At 42.9% G+C, this 13,192-nt stretch overlaps 1 long non-coding RNA gene across 1 annotated transcript in view; it reads left to right on the forward strand.

Annotated features, from left to right (window-relative positions):
* Positions 1-12,719, forward strand: part of LOC117079032 — a 78,858-nt gene extending 66,139 nt beyond the window's left edge. Inside the window, exon 3 of the long non-coding RNA XR_004435253.1 lies at positions 12,316-12,719. This is a non-coding gene — a long non-coding RNA (uncharacterized LOC117079032). The remainder of the gene's footprint in view (positions 1-12,315) is intronic.
* Positions 12,720-13,192: the final 473 nt, after the last annotated feature.

Below are 13,192 nucleotides of genomic sequence, written 5' to 3' on the forward strand. Positions count from 1 at the left end.
GAAAAGAATGAACAAAGCCTGCAAGAAGTATGGGATTATGTAAAAAGACCAAATCTACGTCTGATTGGGGTGCCTGAAAGTGAGGGGGAAAATGGAACCAAGTTGGAAAACACTCTTCAGGATATCATCCAGGAGAACTTCCCCAACCTAGTAGGGCAGGCCAACATTCAAATTCAGGAAATACAGAGAACGCCACAAAGATACTCCTCCAGAAGAGCAACTCCAAGACACATAATTGCCAGATTCACCAAAGTTGAAATGAAGGAAAAATCTTAAGGGCAGCCAGAGAGAAAGGTCGGGTTACCCACAAAGGGAAGCCCATCAGAATAACAGCAGACCTCTCGGCAGAAACTCTACAAGCCAGAAGAGAGTGGGGGCCAATATTCAACGTTCTTAAAGAAAAGAATTTTCAACCGAGAATTTCATATCCAGCCAAACTAAGCTTCATCAGTGAAGGAGAAATAAAATCCTTTACAGATAAGCAAATGCTTAGAGATTTTGTCACCACCAGGCCTGCCTTACAAGAGACCCTGAAGGAAGCCCTAAACATGGAAAGGAACAACCGGTACCAGCCATTGCAAAAACATGCCAAAATGTAAAGACCATCGAGGCTAGGAAGAAACTGCATCAACTAACGAGCAAAATAACCAGTTAATATCATAATGACAGGATCAAGTTCACACATAACAATATTAACCTTAAATGTCAATGGACTAAATGCTCCAATTAAAAGACACAGACTGGCAAACTGGATCAAGAGTCAAGACCCATCAGTCTGCTGTATTCAGGAGACCCATCTCACATGCAGAGACATACATAGGCTCAAAATAAAGGGATGGAGGAAGATCTACCAAGCAAATGGAGAACAAAAAAAGCAGGGGTTGCAATCCTAGTCTCTGATAAAACAGACTTTAAACCATCAAAGATCAAAAGAGACAAAGAAGGCCATTACATAATGGTAAAGGGATCAATTCAACAGGAAGAGCTAACTCTCCTAAATATATATGCACCCAATACAGGAGCACCCAGATTCATAAAGCAAGTCCTTAGAGACCTACAAAGAGACTTAGACTCCCATACAATAATAATGGGAGACTTCAACACTCCACTGTCAACATTAGACAGATCAACGAGACAGAAAGTTAACAAGGATATCCAGGAATTGAACTCATCTCTGCACCAAGCGGACCTAATAGACATCTATAGAACTCTCCACCCCAAATCAACAGAATATACATTCTTCTCAGCACCACATCGCACTTATTCCAAAATTGACCACATAATTGGAAGTAAAGCACTCCTCAGCAAATGTACAAGAACTGAAATTATAACAAACTGTCTCTCAGACCACAGTGCAATCAAACTAGAACTCAGGACTAAGAAACTCAATCAAAACCGCTCAACTACATGGAAACTGAACAACCTGCTCCTGAATGACTACTGGGTACATAACGAAATGAAAGCAGAAATAAAGATGTTCTTTGAAACCAATGAGAACAAAGATACAACATACCAGAATCTCTGGGACACATTTAAAGCAGTGTGTAGAGGGAAATTTATAGCACTAAATGCCCACAAGAGAAGCAGGAGAGATCTAAAATTGACACTCTAACATCACAATTAAAAGAACTAGAGAGGCAAGAGCAACACATTCAAAAGCTAGCAGAAGGCAAGAAATAACTAAGATCAGAGCAGAACTGAAGGAGATAGAGACACAAAAAACCCTCCAAAAATCAATGAATCCAGGAGTTGGTTTTTTGAAAAGATCAACAAAATTGACAGACCGCTAGCTAGACTAATAAAGAAGAAAAGAGAGAAGAATCAAATAGACGCAATAAAAAATGATAAAGGGGATATCACCACCGACCCCACAGAAATACAAACAACCATCAGAGAATACTATAAATGCCTCTACGCAAATCAACTAGAAAATCTAGAAGAAATGGATAATTTCCTGGACACTTACACTCTCCCAAGACTAACCAGGAAGAAGTTGAATCCCTGAATAGACCAATAGCAGGCTCTGAAATTGAGGCAACAATTAATAGCCTACCCACCAAAAAAAGTCCAGGACCAGATGGATTCACAGCTGAATTCTACCAGAGGTACAAGGAGGAGCTGGTACCATTCCTTCTGAAACTATTTCAATCAATAGAAAAAGAGGGAATCCTCCCTAACTCTTTTTATGAGGCCAACATCATCCTGATACCAAAGCCTGGCAGAGACACAACAAAAAAAGAGAATTTTAGACCAATATCCCTGATGAACATCAATGCAAAAATCCTCAATAAAATACTGGCAAACCGGATTCAGCAGCACATCAAAAAGCTTATCCACCATGATCAAGTGGGCTTCATCCCTGGGATGCAAGGCTGGTTCAACATTCGCAAATCAATAAACGTAATCCAGCATATAAACAGAACCAAAGACAAGAACCACATATTATCTCAATAGATGCAGAAAAGGCTTTTGACAAAATTCAACAGCCCTTTATGCTAAAAACGCTCAATAAATTTGGTATTAATGGAACGTACCTCAAAATAATAAGAGCTATTTATGACAAACCCACAGCTAATATCATACTGAATGGGCAAAAACTGGAAAAATTCCCTTTGAAAACTGGCACAAGACAGGGATGCCCTCTCTCACCACTCCTATTCAACATAGTGTTGGAAGTTCTGGCTAGGGCAATCAGGCAAGAGAAAGAAATCAAGGGTATCCAGTTAGGAAAAGAAGAAGTCAAATTGTCCCTGTTTGCAGATGACATGATTGTATATTTAGAAAACCCCATCGTCTCAGCCCAAAATCTCCTTAAGCTGATAAGCAACTTCAGCAAAGTCTCAGGATACAAAATTAATGTGCAAAAATCACAAGCATTCTTATACACCAGTAACAGACAAGCAGAGAGCCAAATCAGGAATGAACTTCCATTCACAATTGCTTCAAAGAGAATAAAATACCTAGGAATCCAGCTTACAAGGGATGTAAAGGACCTCTTCAAGGAGAACTACAAACCACTGCTCAGTGAAATCAAAGAGGACACAAACAAATGGAAGAACATACCATGCTCATGGATAGGAAGAATCAATATCGTGAAAATGGCCATACTGCCCAAGGTGATTTATAGATTCAATGCCATCCCCATCAAGCTACCAATGACTTTCTTCACAGAATTGGAAAAAACTGCTTTAAAGTTCATATGGAACCAAAAAAGAGCCCGCATTGCCAAGACAATCCTAAGTCAAAAGGACAAAGCTGGAGGCGTCACGCTACCTGACTTCAAACTATACTACAAGGCTACAGTAACCAAAACAGCATGGTACTGGTACCACAACAGAGATATAGACCAATGGAACAGAACAGAGTCCTCAGAAATAATACCACACATCTACAGCCATCTGATCTTTGACAAACCTGAGAGAAACAAGAAATGGGGAAAGGATTCCCTATTTAATAAATGGTGCTGGGAAAATTGGCTAGCCATAAGTAGAAAGCTGAAACTGGATCCTTTCCTTACCCCTTATACGAAAATTAATTCAAGATGGATTAGAGACTTAAATGTTAGACCTAATACCATAAAAACCCTAGAAGAAAATCTAGGTAGTACCATTCAGGACATAGGCATGGGCAAGGACTTCATGTCTAAAACACCAAAAGCAACGGCAGCAAAAGCCAAAATTGACAAATGGGATCTAATTAAACTAAAGAGCTTTTGCACAGCTAAAGAAACTACCATCAGAGTGAACAGGCAACCTACAGAATGGGAAAAAATTTTTGCAACCTACTCATCTGACAAAGGGCTAATATCCAGAATCTACAAAGAACTCAAACAAATATACAAGAAAAAAACAAACAACCCCATCAAAAAGTGGGGAAAGGATATGAACAGACATTTCTCAAAAGAAGACATCCATACAGCCAACAGACACATGAAAAAATGCTCATCATCACTCGCCATCAGAGAAATGCAAATCAAAACTACAATGAGATACCATCTCACACCAGTCAGAATGGCAATCATTAAGAAGTCAGGAAACAACAGGTGTTGGAGAGGATGTGGAGAAATAGGAACACTTTTACACTGTTGGTGGGATTGTAAACTAGTTCAACCATTATGGAAAACAGTATGGCGATTCCTCAAGGATCTAGAACTAGATGTACCATATGACCCAGCCATCCCACTACTGGGTATATACCCAAAGGATTATAAATTACTCTACTACAAAGACACATGCACACGTATGTTTATTGCGGCACTATTCACAATAGCAAAGACTTGGAATCAACCAAATGTCCATCTGTGACAGACTGGATTAAGAAAATGTGGCACATATACACCATGGAATACTATGCAGCCATAAAAAGGATGAGTTTGCATCCTTTGTAGGGACATGGATGCAGCTGGAAACCATCATTCTTAGCAAACTATCACAAGAAGAGAAACCAAACACCGCATGTTCTCACTCATAGGTGGGAACTGAACAATGAGATCACTTGGACTCGGGAAGGGGAACATCACACACTGGGGCCTATCATGGGGAGGGGGGAGGAGGAGGGATTGCATTGGGGAGTTATACATGATATAAATCATGCACATGTACCCTAGAACTTAAAGTATAATAAAAAAAAAATAAATAAATAATAAATAATAAATTACTAATTCAATCTCATTACTGGCTAAGGTCAATTCGGATTTTCTATTTTTATTTTAGTCAATTCCAGTAGTTTGAATTTTTCTAGGAATTTTTCCTTCTTTAATTTTTGAGACAGAGTCTCACTCCATCACCCAGGCCAGAGTGCAGTGCCACAATCTTGGCTCACTGCAACCTCAGCCTCCCAGGCTCAAGCAATCCTCCACCTCAGCCTCCCAAGTAGCTGGGGCTACAGACATACACCACCATGCCTGGCTAATTTTGTACTTTTGTAGAGACAGGTTTTTGCCATGTTGCCCAGGCTGGTGTCTAACTGCTGGGCTCAAGTGATCCTCCTGCCTCAGCCACCCAAAATGCTGGGATTACAGGCATGAGCCACTGCCCCCAGCAGTTTTTCCTTTTTGTTTTCTAATTTGTTTGCACACAGTTTTTCATAGTAGTCCCTCATAATCCTTTTATTTTATTTTATTTTATTTTGAGACAGAGTTTTACTCTGCTGCCCAGGCTGGAGTGCAGTGGCGTGATCTCTGCTCACTGCAACCTCTGCCTCCTGAGTTCAAGTGATTATCCTGCTCAGCCTCCGAGTAGCAAGGATTATAGGCTCCCACTACCACATCCAGCTAATTTTTGTATTTCTAGTAGACACAGGGTTTCACTATGTTGGCCAGGCTGGTCTTGAACTCCCGACTTCAGGTGATTCACCCGCCTTGGCCTCCCAAAGTGCTGGGATCACAGGCATGAGCCACTGTGCTCAGCCAATCCTTTTAATTTTTTAAAAAGTTATTATTTAGTTTTTGAGACAAAGTCTCACTCTGTCACCCAGGCTGGAGTGCAGTGGTCAGTTCTCTGCTCATTGCAACCTCTGCCTCCTGGGCTCAAGGGCTCCTCCTACCTCAGCTGCCCAAGTAGCTAGGACCACAAGCATGTGTCACCACATCCAGTTAATTTTTGCATTTGGTTGCAGAAACAGGGTTTCGCCATGTTGCCCAGGCTGGTCTCGAACTCCTGGGTTCAAGTGATCCTCCGGCGTTGGCCTCCCAAAGCGCTGGGATTAGGTGGCTCCCACTGAGCCCGACCTACCCTTTTAATTTTTGGAAAGTAAGTGATGATGTCTCCTCTTTCATTCCTGACTGGTAATCCATGTGTTCTTTTTGACTAGGTTGGTTTTGCTTAAGGTTGTCAATTATTATTCAATCATTTCAAAGAACCAATTTTGATTTCATTCATTGTACTTATTTTTCTCTTTCTAGTTCACTGATCTCCACTTTTATCTTTATTATTTTCTTCATACTGCATTCTTGTTTGTGTTAGTTTGCTCTTTTTCTAGTTTCTTAAGGTGAAGTTAGGTTGATAGCTTGAGATATGTTTCCTTTTCTAATACAGATGCTCTAAGCTATAGATTACCCTCTAAGCACTACTTTACTACATCCCATACATTTGTTATGTTGTGTTTTTGTTCTTGTACAACTCAAATATACCCAATGTTCCCTTGTGATTTGTTATTTGACATTTGACCCATGAGTTATTTGTAAGTGCATTATTCATTTTCCACATATTTGGCAATTCCCCAAATTTCCTTCTGTTGTTGATTTCTTATTTACTTCCATTTTGATTCGAGAACATACTTTGTATAATTTCAGTCCTTTTAAGTGTATTGAGATTTTCTGCATGACCTATCCTGGAGGATGCACCATGTGTATTCTGCTGTTGGTGCCTAGGGGGTTCTATAGATGCCAGGTTTAGCTTGTCGGTAGTTTTGTTCTAGTCTTCTATATCCTGGCTGATTTTCTGCACAGCAATTATTGAGAAGAGGATATTAAAGTCTCTGATTATTACTGTTGAATTGTCTGTTTTTCCCTTCAATTCTATCAGCTTTTTTTTTCCATGTATTTTGGAATTGTGTTATTAAGTGTGTATTTTTCATTGTTACAGCTTCCCGAATGACATTTTATTATCACAAAAAAAAAAAAAAACAAAAACAAAAACAAAAAAAAAAAATAAAAAAAAATAAAATCTAAAACCACGTGTGTCCACTTAGGACAAATCCCATAGAATTAGGAACACTCTACCATGGGCACAACGGAATGGCCTAGATCCTGACTTGTTCGTGCTTATCTCACGTAGTACCTGGCAAGTGTATGTTCCATAAGTGTTTATTGAATGAAGCAATGACTAAGTATTTACCTGGTACAATTCTTGCACATAAAAGATGCACAAAAATAAATGTTTGTTAAATAAATAAATGAAAAGTCTCAGAATCCTTATAGTTCTTTCTGCTTCTGCCCAAGGTTCAGGCCCTCCTGATATCCCCTTTTACTTCTTCCTGCCTGGCCCAGCAGTTCCAGTGCTGAGATGGGCTGAGAGCGCCACTAGCTATCAAGGCATTGAGCTGTTGCAGCCTGCCCTAAGGACAGTAATTGTTGATGTCTGGAGGTAACACCTCCATGACATCAAGCCAGGGGCACCCGGTTGATTTATGGAGCCTCTCTTCTCAAAGTTTCAGAATACATGGGTTGATAATCCTGTATTTTCAACCCTAAGCCTTTATCTTTTCACCCATTCCCCTGCCCCTAGTTAGATTGGTTCCTCATGTTGCTCAGTCCGGGGGAGAAGGCAGCAAGGCAGTGGGGTGAGAGTGCCAGGAGGAGGCTGAGTGGTCGGTCGCTTGTCAGAAAGCCTCATGAGGGGCATTGCTGTCATGGATTTGACTCCAAGAGCTTCTACGGGTTCTTGAACAGGAATTTCTGAGCATAATATAAGAAACTTGCAACGATGGATGACATGAGCCAAACACAGACAAACACACACCTGTATATATCAAACCAAATACACAAACACTCATTTACAAAGAGGGTCATTTCTTTTCAGTGAGAAATATGAATGTCCTCTGCCTGTAAGCTTGTGGCTTTTTACATTCTGGGATGTGCCCTCATCATCTAAAAGCCCTTGCAGATTCTTCCGTAGATGGGCCCCATCAGCCGTACACAGGTGCAGTGGAACTGAGAATGAAGAGTTCTTGGTTCTTGTTAATTCTTAGAATTGCTTTAAAGCCCACTTGCCCAAGCTCATATAGTTCAGGCCTCTCTGGTGACAAAACTGGTCTTATCCCCAGTAGATGGTATCTCCGTCTGGACCAGCTGAAGATAGCCTTCTTTCCCATTTTCCATGCAGAAGTAAGATGCTCCAACATTGCTGACCAAAATCCCTTCAATCCATGTTTCCTTACGGGCCTGATAGATACATTGTCTCTTTCGATTATGTATTTGGTTATTTTGCTTAACTCTTGGAGGATGTCTCAGCTGAAGCATTTTTGCTTTCAAGTACAAGAAGATCCAGCTCACACTGGGAATTTATTGACATTTAGCTGAAAAGCAGGAAGGCAGGGCTTCTGTCTGAGAGGCTTGTTCAACAGCTAGTGATGCCACCAAGTCCCTGCTCTCAATCTCTGACTCTACTCCGCCTCTGATGGTCTTTACCTCATCCTGATGTTGACTTTTTTTTGTGGCCCCAAGGTGTCTGCCCCCACCTCCTAGGGCTCTCCCATTCTTCCTTATTTACATCCAGCAGAAAACCTGGACTGTCATTTTCCGGAATTCCAAGGAAAAGTTGTATAGTCAAATTGGACTGGATTATATCAAATGCCCATCTTATCATTCAGGGGAATGGAATGTTCTGATTGGCTTAGTGAAACCTGCATCTCCCACACCTGGAGCTGGGGTCAGCTTCATAGGAGCTGTCATGAAAGGGTAGGGGGAAACTACTGAAGAGATGCTGAAGAGACCAACAGGAAGTCTCTACTGAAGATGCTAAAAGTATTTCCTCATCTCTAAGTACCTGGTCAGGGTATGGAGGGGAGGACTCACTGTCTTTTGTCTCCAGTGCCCATCCCTTTTTTTCCTTCCCCATCTGTCTGAAGTAAAGGACTGACAGTGAGGCCCAGGCCATACACTTTAAGGGAAGTTGGGGGACGCTGGCTATAGGAACTGCCTCAATAGATTCATCTGTGCTTTGACTTAAAGTTGCCTTTGGCTAGTAGGGAGTTCAGGGAGGAAACACAGGGAAGGAGAGGAGTGGGGTTGGGGAATTGTCTCTCTTGGTACCCTCTCTGTCAGCAGCACTTCCTTACCAAAGACCCTAGCTCCTGTTGGGAGGCATTCTCCATGCAGCTACTATCTGTGGATTCTGGTAACTTCTCCCTTCACACCTTTGCTTCTTTGGATATGAGGGTGATAACTGCTCCCTGCTTTTGCCAGCCCATGGGTTCTGCACTATTTCCTGTTGGTTTCCTTCCTGCACATGGTTCCAGGATTACACTGTCGCACATCCAGTGTGCATGTGCCACTGTTTCTCGGCATGACTGATGCCTTCCTGATGTAGTCAGGGTTATTTTGTGGCAGATTAAAAAATGTGCCATCCTTTGCCTACATTCTCTTTGTCTTGGGGTCTTGCTTTCTTATCAGTCTGTCATCCTTTCATTGTGATCTTAACAATGCTGTAGACTACAACATTACAGTCTTAACAACAGGGTACTTGACACAGCTAGAAGGCCACCACGTGTAGAGAATATGCTAGTCACCTTGCGATAATGGCTGGAACATGTGCAGTTTTTCACGGCTGACTTCTAACGGTCAGCTAAGGTCTGTGGAATGAGTGGGTTGACTGAGCTGAGAGGATCACTGGCCAGATGGGCAGAGAAAACACACATTTTGATATTTTAAGCATTGAGACAGGGCTAAAGCTTATGCTGAGAGGAAAAGCTAGATAGCTCAAGTCAAGGATAGAGCCTCCAGTTTCCAGCCTCAAGGGGCCTCCTGTTTTAACTGCAAAATGCACCATTTAAAAGAGCAAGACTTCCTGGCAGTTCCTTGTGGGGGTGGTAGGACTCGGGGAGGAAGGACAGGATGATACCTGGGAAACTGTCAAACTCACTCAGCCTCCATCCCATGGAGCCCCATGGGCCCAAGCCCTAGCCCTGGGAGAGGTGCCATTTCTCCCTTTGATGCTGGGTCCCTTGTCACCAGAGCTCATTATCTGCTCAGTGTGAGTCACCCATGTCCTGCTCAGCGGCCCCCACACCCTGGAGCTGGAGGAGGCTCTGTGAGCCTTCCCAGCGGGAGGACTGGGAACAGGAAAGCCCTAGGCCTAAGCCTCCTGGGATCCAGGAGGAATGTTGGCTTTCTTTTTTCTGCTTTGTAGAGACGTGTGGAACAAGGGAAGGGAGAGGAAGGAGTGAGACAGTGGGAGGAAGAGGAGCTGCCTGTCAGTCCCTGGGCTCCTGCCTCTGGAATGTTCAAGTTGCAGTGTCAGAGCAGCAAGGGACCTGGGAGATTACATGGGCCCCTGATTCACAGAGGAGAGAATCTGGCCCTATTCAGACCCTATCCACGTTGCATTAATTACAGCCACAATCTTACCCTCCACTCTATGCCTGTGTTGGAATCCTGCTGGGCTAATCTCCTGGGTCTGTCCAGACCCCCCAGCTTGTCACCCCTGTTCCTGTTCGTTCCCCACCTCGTCATGGTTGCCTCCTAACTGCATTCCCCACCCACTGCCCCCTCCAGCCCACACCTCTCACTGCAGTCAAAGCACTCTAACATCAGATTCCCACTTGCCAACTGTTTTCCTACTCTCATACCTGCCTAAGGTAAGTATTGGTCCTCATGTCTGAGCCTTAGACTGGGATCTCCCAGAGGAAAAGCTTTGTTCCATTCATCTCTATTTCCCAGTAGCTGGCATGGGTTAAATCAGTGGTTTTCAACTTGGGGCAATTGTGCACCCAGGAGACACTAAGCTGTGTCTGGAGACATCTTTGGTGCCAGAACGTTGGGGGCGATGCTGACATCTAGTGGGTAGAGGTCAGGGATGCTGCTAAATATCCTAGGATACCCAGGACTGCCCCTACAAAAAAGAGTTAGCACCATCTCCTTGGTGCTGTTCTTGATAGTGAGTGAGTTATCTATCATGAGATCTGGTTGTTTAAAAATGTGTAGCACGTCTCCCCACCTCTGTCTCTCCTCCTCCTGCTCCAGCAATGTGAAGTGCTAGCTTCCCCTTCACCTTCCACCATGACTGTACACGACTGACTCCTCCTTAGAAGCTGAGCTGATGCCCTCTTCGTGTTTCTTGTACAGCCGGTGGAACCGTGAGCCAATTAAACCTCTTTGTGAATTATCCAGTCTCATGTATTTCTTTACAGCAACACAAGAACGGCCTAATACGCGGAGGTTTTCTTACTGTTTGAAGTCTCAGGAGTAAATTTAGAAAGATCCTTGAAGATGGTTAGAAGATCTGTGGACAGATTTGTCTCTGCCACTCTTTGGGTGGCTTTGACCAAATCACTTGAACTTCATGTCATTTTCCTTATTGGTTAAGTGGAGATCATGTCACAGTTGTGGGGAGGCATTCAGGAGGTAAGGCATGTGAAACTCTTACAATCTCTACAGCTCTGTTCCCAGCTGTGGGGTTGGCATGATGGGTTGATCTTTGTATTCAATAGTGATTCCTGGTTATGCTAAGTGAAATAAGCCCGACATAAATGAATACACATTGAGGCCAGGTGCAGTGGCTCACACCTGCAATCTCAGAACTTTGGGAGGTCAAGGCAGGCAGATCACTTGAGGCTAGGAGTTCGAGACCAGCCTGGTCAACATGGTGAAACTCCGTTGCTACTAAAAATACAAAAATTAGCTGGGCATGGTGGTACACACATGTAGTCCCAGCTACTCAGGAGGCTGAGGCAGGGTAATTGTATGAACTCAAGAGACAGAGGTTGTAGTGAGCCCAGGTCATGCCACTGTACTCCAGCCTGCAGCCTGGGCCACAGAACAATACTCCATCTCAAAAAAAAAAAAAAAAAAGCATTTAAAAGAATACACATTGGGTGCATATGATTCCACTTATATAAGGCTCCTAGAGTAGTTGATCTAGTTTGGATATTTGTCCCCACCCAAATCTCATGTTGAATTGTAATCTCTAATGCTGGAGGTAGAGCCTGGTGGGAGGTGTTTGGGCTGTGGGGACTGATCCCTCAAGGCTTGGTGCTCTTTGTGATAGTGAGTTCTCGTGATATCTGATTATTTAAAAGTGTTTGGCAGCTCCCCCTCCCCACTCTCTCTCGGTCTTGGTTTTGCCACATGATGTGCCTGTTCCCCCTTTGCCTTTTGCCATGACTGAAATCTCCCCGAGGCTTCACCAGAAGCCAAGCAAATGCCAGCACCATGCTTCCTGTAAAGTCTGCAGAACCGTAAGCCAATGAAACCTCTTTTCTTGATAAATTACGGAGTCTCAGGTATGCCTTTATAGCAATGAAAGAACAACCGAATACAATAGTCAAATTCATAGTGACAGAAAATAGAATTGTGGTTACCAGGTGATGGGGGTGGGGAAATGGGAAATGAGTGTTTAAAGGGGACAGAACTTCAGTCTGAGAAGATGAAAATGCTATGGAAATATGTGGTGATGATAGTTGCATAACATTGTAAAAGTACTTGATGCCACCAAATTGTATACTTAGAAATGGTTAAAATAGTTTAATTTTATGTTATATGCACATGACTACAATACAAAATAAATTAAAAAACTGAATTTTGGTTTTTCAAAAGGATTTGTGTATTTGGTCTTATAAAATAGACTTATTAATTCAACTTTTCATTTTAAAAATTAGGATGTAAAAACGAAGAAACCAAATGACTGGCCTAAGGACGTACATGCTAGGTGGGACCATGAGAACAGTACCCTGGTTATGAATTCCAGCTTGCTGCTTTTCCCCTTGTCCCATGTGGGACCTCCTTAGAGAGTGGGGTCCCGTCTCCAGAGAAGCTGCCTGTGAAGGTGCTGGGACATGCTTTTCACTAAACAGGAACCAAGAACAAAGAAAAGAAATACAAAGACCCGAAACCAAGTCAATATGGGCATCAATGTACTTGCTGCACTAGTAAGATTCATTTGTTTTGTTTCATGTGGCTGCACCTGCCCAAGGATGTTTGGATCAGATGAGTGACAGCTGAACGGGGCACAGCAGTCCCACAACAGCATGTCTGCCCACTGTGGTGTTGCTTTGCGTGTGGCATCCAAGTGTTTGTAGAGTGAATGCGTAAATAAACAAGCACATTGAATGGAAAGAGCTGGAGTCACACCTAGCATTGACTCTCAGGGTTGCTGCTTAATATCTGAGTCCTGGGTTCAAGTCACTTACCCTTCCTGAGACTCAGTTTTCTCATTTATCAAATGGGGATAAAAATGTGCTTACCTCACAGGTTCATTGCAAGGAGAAAGTACAGAATGAGACCATTTTACAATAACTTATTTACTGATATGCAATTAGCAATACTAAGCATGGGTTCTGTGCTCAAGGCTCTTCTCTGTTCAACATGGAGCCAAAGATCCAGGTCTTTGAGGAGCATCCAGGCTAATCAGGGAGCTGCACTCACTATTCAGAGCTGACAACATTTGAGGATGATAAAAGGCCACATTTGCCCACGGCTGTCCAAGGTGATGCAGAAAACACAGGACTGAGTTCTGATTCCGTCTTTGGCTCTGTG

This window comes from Trachypithecus francoisi, unplaced genomic scaffold, assembly GCF_009764315.1.
Source record: "Trachypithecus francoisi isolate TF-2019V2 unplaced genomic scaffold, Tfra_2.0 Lachesis_group7, whole genome shotgun sequence".
Taxonomy (NCBI): Eukaryota; Metazoa; Chordata; class Mammalia; order Primates; family Cercopithecidae; genus Trachypithecus; species Trachypithecus francoisi.